The following is a 6,359-nucleotide window of genomic DNA, read 5'->3' as shown; positions in this document are numbered from 1 at the left end:
ATTCCATTGTCAAATATTAATTGCATGTAATGGCTTGGGTGGATTTCTGGGGCTTCTGTTCTGTTCCATTGATCTATATGCCTGTTCTTGTGCCAGTACCAGGCTGTTTTGACTATGGTGGCTTTGTAGTATAACTTGATATCTGGTCTTGTGATTCCTCCAACTTTATTCCTCCTTCTCAAGACTGTTGCCACTATTTGGGTCTTTTTTGGTTCCATATAAACTTTTTGAGTGTTTGTTCTATGTCTGTGAAATATGTCATTAGTATTTTAATAGGGATTACATTGAATCTGTAAATTGCTTTGGGCACTATAAACATTTTAATGATACTGATTCTACCAATCCATGAACACAGTATATTCTTCCACTTGTTTATATCTTCTTCTATCTCTTTTTTCAATGTCCTGTAGTTTTCTGAGTACAGGTATTTTATCTCCTTGGTTAAGTGGATTCCTAAGTATCTTAACTTTTTTGTTGCAATGGTAAATGGGATTGTTTCTCTTTCTGAGAGTTCATTATTGGTGTATAAAAATGCCATGGATTTGGGGGTGTTAATTTTGTGTCCGTCTATGTCACCAAATTCATTTATTAAAGCTAGTGCTTTTTGATGGAGTCTTTTGGATTTTCTATGTATAGTATCATGTGAACTGTGAATAATGAGAGTTTTACTTCCTCCTTTCCAATTTGGCTGCCTTTTATTTCTCATCAATTGATATGATCATGTGATTTTTGTCTTGAAGTCTGTTTATGAGATGTATCACATTTATTGATTTGCAGATATTGTACCAGCCTTCCATCCCTGGAATGAATCCCACTTGGTCACGGTGTATGATCTTCTTGAGTTACTGGATTTGAGTTTCTAAAATTTTATGAAGGATTTTAGTGTCTATGTTCATCAGGGATATTGACTGCAGTTCTCTTGCTTTGTCGTGTCTTTATCTATTTTAGAATTAGGGTAATTCTAGCCTCATAGAAAGTGTTCCTTCCTTTTGAATTTGTTGGAATAGTTTGAGGAGGATTGGTGTTAGTTCTTCTTTGAATATTCAGTAAAACTGTTCAGAACAGGGCTTCTATTAGCTGGGAAGTTTTTTTTTTGTTTGTTTTTTCATTTGTTTGTTTGTTTTAAAATTACTGTTGCAATTTTATCAGTAGTTATTGGCCTATTCAGGTTTTCTGATTCTTCTGATTGAGTTTTGGAAGGTTGTATTTTTCTAGGAATTTTTTCATTTTGTCCACATTGTCCCATTTGTTGGAATAAAGTTGTTCATAAATATTTTTTTAAAGATCCTTTGTACTTCTGTGGAGTCAGTTGTTATTTCACCTCTTTAGTTTATTATTTTGTTTATTTGGATCCTCTTTCTTTGTTTTTGGGTGAGTCTGACTAGTGTTTCATTAATGTTGTTTATCCTTTCAAAGAACCAGCTATTGGTTTTATTGATCTTTTTTATTTATTTTTTATTTTTTGGTCTCTATGTCATTTATTTCCACTCTGATCTTTATTTTTCTCCCCTTCTACTTACTCTGTGCTTTTCTTGTTGTTCTCTTTTTAATTCTTTAAGTTGTAGTGTTAAATAACTTATTACAAATTTTTTTTGTTTTTTGAGGTAAGCCTGTAGTGCTATGAGCTTCCCTCTCAGGACTACTTTCACTGTGCCCAGTAGATTTGAGATTATTGTGTGCTCATTTTCATTTGTTTCCAGGATAACTTTTATTTCTTCTTTGATCTCTTTGGTAACCCATTCATTATTTAATAGCATGCTATTTAGCCTCCATGTTTTTTTTTTGAGTGTTTTTATTATAGCTGATTTCTAATTTCATTCCATTGTGGTCTGAGAAGATGCTTGACATGATTTCAATCTTCTTAAATTTGTAGAGACTTAGCTTATGTCCTAACACATGGTCTATCTTTGAAAATGTCCCATGTGCACTTGAGAAGAATCTATATTTCATAGCTTTAGGGTGAAATGTTCTGAAGTTGTCAGTTAGTTCCATATAATCTAGGGTGTCATTTAGGATTGCTGTTTCCTTATTGATTTTTTGTCTAGAAGATATATCCAGTATTAAAGTCCCATACTATACATTGCTGTCAATCTCTCCCTTGTTATCCTCCATAAGTTTTTTATGTATTTGGATGCTCCTGTATTGGTGCATATATGTTTACCAGAGTTACAGCCTCTTGTTGTATCAATCCCTTTAGTATTATGAAGTGGCCTTCATTATCTCCTGTTATGGCCTTCACTTTGCGGTCTATTTTGTCAGATATAAGTATTGCTATCCCAGCTTTTTTTTCTTTTTCATATCCATTTGCCTGAAACATTTTTTTTTCTATTTCTTCACTTTCAGTCTGTGTGAGTCCCTTGTTCTGAGGTGGGTCTCTTCTAGACAGCATATATATGGGTCATGTTTTTTTATCCATTCACCTACCCTATGTCTTTTGATTGGAGCCTTTAATGTATTTATGTTTAAGGTTATTATTGATAGATACTTGTTTGTTGCCAGTTTTATTCTTTATGCCTGTGTTCCTTCTTCCCTTTTCATTTCTTCTTTTTACAACAGTCCCATTAGCATTTCTTGCATTGCTGTTTTAATGGTAATAAACTCCCTTTCTTTCTTCCTTTTTTTTTTTTTTTTTTTTTGTCTGCAAAGCTCCTGATTTTGCCTTCAATTTTAAATGATAGCCTTGCTGGATAGAGTATTCTTGAATTTAGTCCCTTGCTTTTATCACTTTGTATACTTCATTCCATTTCCTTCTGGCATGATGTGTTTCTTTTGAGAAATCAGTTGATATCCCAATGGGAAATCCCTGTATACCTTTCTTGCAGCCTTTAAGATTCTTTTTTTGGCTTTTATGTTTCTAATTTAATTATGTGTCTTGTTGTAAGTCTTTTTGAGTTCATCTTGATTGGGACTCTCTGTGCTTCCTGGACTTGTGTGACTTTTTTCCTTCCTAAGGTCAGGTAAGTTTTCTGTCATTATTTATTGACAGGTTTTCTATTCCTTGCTCAGCTTCCTCTCTTTTTCTGGCACCCCTATTATGTGGATACTATTTTGTTTCATATGTCCCAAAGCTCCCTTAAACTCTCCTCCTACCTTTAATTTTTTTTTTCCATTTGATGCTCTGCTTGGGTTTTTTTTTCTACCTTGTCTTCTAACTCGCTGATTCAGTCCTAAGTTTCTTCTAGTCTACTGTTGAAACCTGCCATGGTGTTCTTTATTGCAGCTATGTCATTCTTCATTCCCTTTCATTCTTAATCATGTTGGTGTATTTCTCATTCAGCTCCTTATAATTCTCCTTGAGTTGCTTGCAATGCTCATTCAGATGTTTGAGCATCCGTATAACCATTACTCTGAATTCTTTATCTGACAAATTACTTGCCTCCATTTAATTTAGTTTCTTTCCTGGTGATTCCTCCTTTTCTTTCATTTGGGGGTTGTTTCTTTGTCTCTCTATTTTTTCTGTTCCTTTATATTTGTTTCAAACTGCTATGCCAGCCAGATTTTTGGGGTTGATCTTTTGTAGTAGATATTTTGTGGAACCCAGTGGTGCAGTCTCTCAGGTCTCTTGGGTTGGGTGTTCTAGGAAGGCCCCCTACTTGAGGTATTTGGGTTCTCCTGTTGTAGTTTGATCTTGAATGTTATTGTCCTATTAATGGATGGAATTTCTCCTCTCAGGGTACCTGATTATGTGGCTCACTACTTACCATGTTGTGCCAACCATTGTGGAGGTGCTGACCAAAGAGCACAAAATACAAGAGAAGATGTAACACAGAAAGAACAGAACAGGAATGTACACAAGACCCCTGTAGTCCCAACAAAAATGATCACCAGAGAAATAGAATTAGGAAAGAGAAAAGAGAGCAAGAATGATAGAAAAATGAAATAAAAATTATGGGGAGAAAACACAACACAATAAACAAATAAGCAAAAAGGCACAAATAAAAAACACCCTAAAAGGGGAGGGGGGCAGAATTTGTAGATACAGAGCCTAAATAAAGAAAATAATATTAAAGAATTAAAGGAGTAGGAGAAGGACCATGTTTAGAATAAAGGAGGTAGAAAAGAAATGAGAGGACAAGAAAAAAATTGAAAAGGAGAATAGAGGAGAGGACAGATAAACCTAAATTTGGGAAGGGAAACAAGTTAAGAAATTAAGAGAAGAAGAAAAGAGAAAGAGAAGAAAGAAAAAATTTAAAAATGAGTCATGGAAAAAAATAGACAGGGAATTTTAATAGGAGCAGGGAAAAGGGAATTATATATATGAACAAAACAATAGCAACTAGAATAATAGGAAATCAATAAAGCAGATAAGTAAAGATGATCAATTTTTTAAAAGAGGAGAAAATAAAGGAAAGGGAAAAACTAAAAAGGATAAAGGAGAAGAAAAGCAAGAGGGGATAAAAGAGAGGAAGAAAAAGGTACAAAAAGTAAAATTTTTTAAAAAAAGAAAGCTGAGTTTTAATGCACCATGGCACTGGCTTAGGACCCCACTCTTCTGTTCTTTCTGCCAATTCAGGGCTTCCTGTTGGGTACTCAGTTGCTCATCACTGTCAGGCACTGTCTTTTGGCTTTTAGCACCTGCTTGAAGCTCCAAGCGATCCACTGGTCCACCGCTTGTGTCTGTCTCCACAGGCCTTGGCTGCAAGCATGATGGGCCAATCTGCCCTCTTTGCCTGTCTGCCAGCAGTCAATCTTAATCACTCAAGCGTCTGTTTCTAACAGGGTTTTAGGTGGGGTTAGTGCTATTTCACGTTCAGGGAATATAATGGGTGTTTTTTCCTGTCCCAGAGCTACTCTTCCTCGAGTGGCCCAAAATATTACTCTGCCCTTGGCTGGACAGAGATCCTTGTATGGAGACCAATGAGGTCAGCTGGGACCCTGTACTTTTTATCAGTCTGGTTCCTAGAATAGTGGGGCTGATGGCCTCTCCTCCACTCCGGTCACTGAGGGTTCCCTGAGACTGTTCAGACCCATAAGCTTGACCTCGGCCTTTGTTTCCTCAGTAAAGCTCAAAATGCAGGGTGTGGCAGGCTGTATCACCTAGGGTGGGTTTTTTTTCCCCCATTTTACCTGTCCTCTAGCTGTTGGGAGGAGGTAGCTCCCTCCAGGGAAAATGGCCGCTTCAGTTTGAAGAGTATGAACCACCCAATGCAGGACTCCTGGTTACTGCTTTTCCAAGTCTCCCTGCCATGCTTCCCACCCCCGCCTGTCCTCAGGCACCTCAAGTATATACTTCCCTCCCTGTGCCAAAGCCTCGGGTGAGTAGTTGCAAATGAAAACTCCTGTTCTCTGGGTTTAGAGATAAAAATAAAAAGGCAATGGAAACTGGGGCTCTCTCCTCCACCAGCTCTAGTCTGCTCGGTCTAGATTCCGCTGCTGCCAGAAATCCTGCTACCTTTTGCAGCTGCTTGCATGATAGGGGCACTGCAGGTCATGCCCTGTGAGTCAGGAAGTGCTGCTGGTCAGCTCACCTTCACCCCTTCCTGCCAATGTGTGGAGCCCTGCCTCTGCTCCTGGAACAGTTCTCCCTGTAGCTCAGGCCCCTCCTCTCGGGGCTCTCCACCTCCCAAGATCTTGCCCTTCCTACCAGTCTTCAGGTGTTGTCCTTCCTTGTAAGTCCCCTCCTCAGCTGGACCACAGTTGGAAATTCCAGGTGAATGTTCTCCAATTTAGTTTTATTTCCAGCCTGGGCCTGGGATGAGGTGCCCGACAGGTCTGCCTATTCAGCTGCCATTTTCTCCTCCTCTGCCCTCTTAGATTCCTCTTCCATGTGGGGACTCCTGGCAGCGGGAGGTGAGCACAACTGCAGAGCCTGCTGTCTTTCTCTGGAAATCATTTTGTGTTTGTGTAGATGCAGAGCTGTGCCCACCAGCACTGCCCAGCTCTGACCGCTTGTATGCTTGGTGACACATTGTCTTCTTGGGAACTCGTGGAAGCCAGGCCCCAATGGCCAGCCTGGCTCGTCTGAATGTTCAGGCCAGTCTGGCCCAAGATAATGTGAAATCACTGAAACTTTCAGTAATTTTCTAATATGGTCGCATTACTTTTACTTTGGCCAGTTGCCTAGTTTTGTGCCCTCCCATTAACTTTGGAAGATAAAGGTGAAAGGCAGTGAAGTAATGTCATAGTCACAGGTTGAATATTTGCAAGTATCCAAAGAAAGAGTCCTGCAAATTTATCCTGCTCATGTATGTTTTAAAAATATCTTTGATTTAGTATCAGATGGCTATTTTGTCCATAGTATTTTTGTCAAGATTTCTAACACACTTATTTACCTTCTTGTTGCTGGACCAAAACTACTCTTCCAAATCCTGAAAGGTGGATTACTGCCTCTCTCTCTCTCTCTCTCTCTCTCTCTCTCT

At 38.5% G+C, this 6,359-nt stretch overlaps 1 long non-coding RNA gene across 1 annotated transcript in view; it reads left to right on the top strand.

Moving 5' to 3' along the window:
• Positions 1-771: 771 nt before the first annotated feature.
• LOC107184273 overlaps positions 772-6,359 on the top strand; it is a 9,064-nt gene continuing 3,476 nt past the window's right edge. The window contains exon 1 of the long non-coding RNA XR_001515097.1: positions 772-841. This is a non-coding gene — a long non-coding RNA (uncharacterized LOC107184273). The remainder of the gene's footprint in view (positions 842-6,359) is intronic.

This window comes from Myotis davidii, unplaced genomic scaffold (genome assembly GCF_000327345.1).
Source record: "Myotis davidii unplaced genomic scaffold, ASM32734v1 scaffold385, whole genome shotgun sequence".
Classification (NCBI taxonomy): Eukaryota; Metazoa; Chordata; class Mammalia; order Chiroptera; family Vespertilionidae; genus Myotis; species Myotis davidii.
Note: the sequence above shows the minus strand (reverse complement) of the source record. Positions and strands in the feature narration are given on the sequence as shown.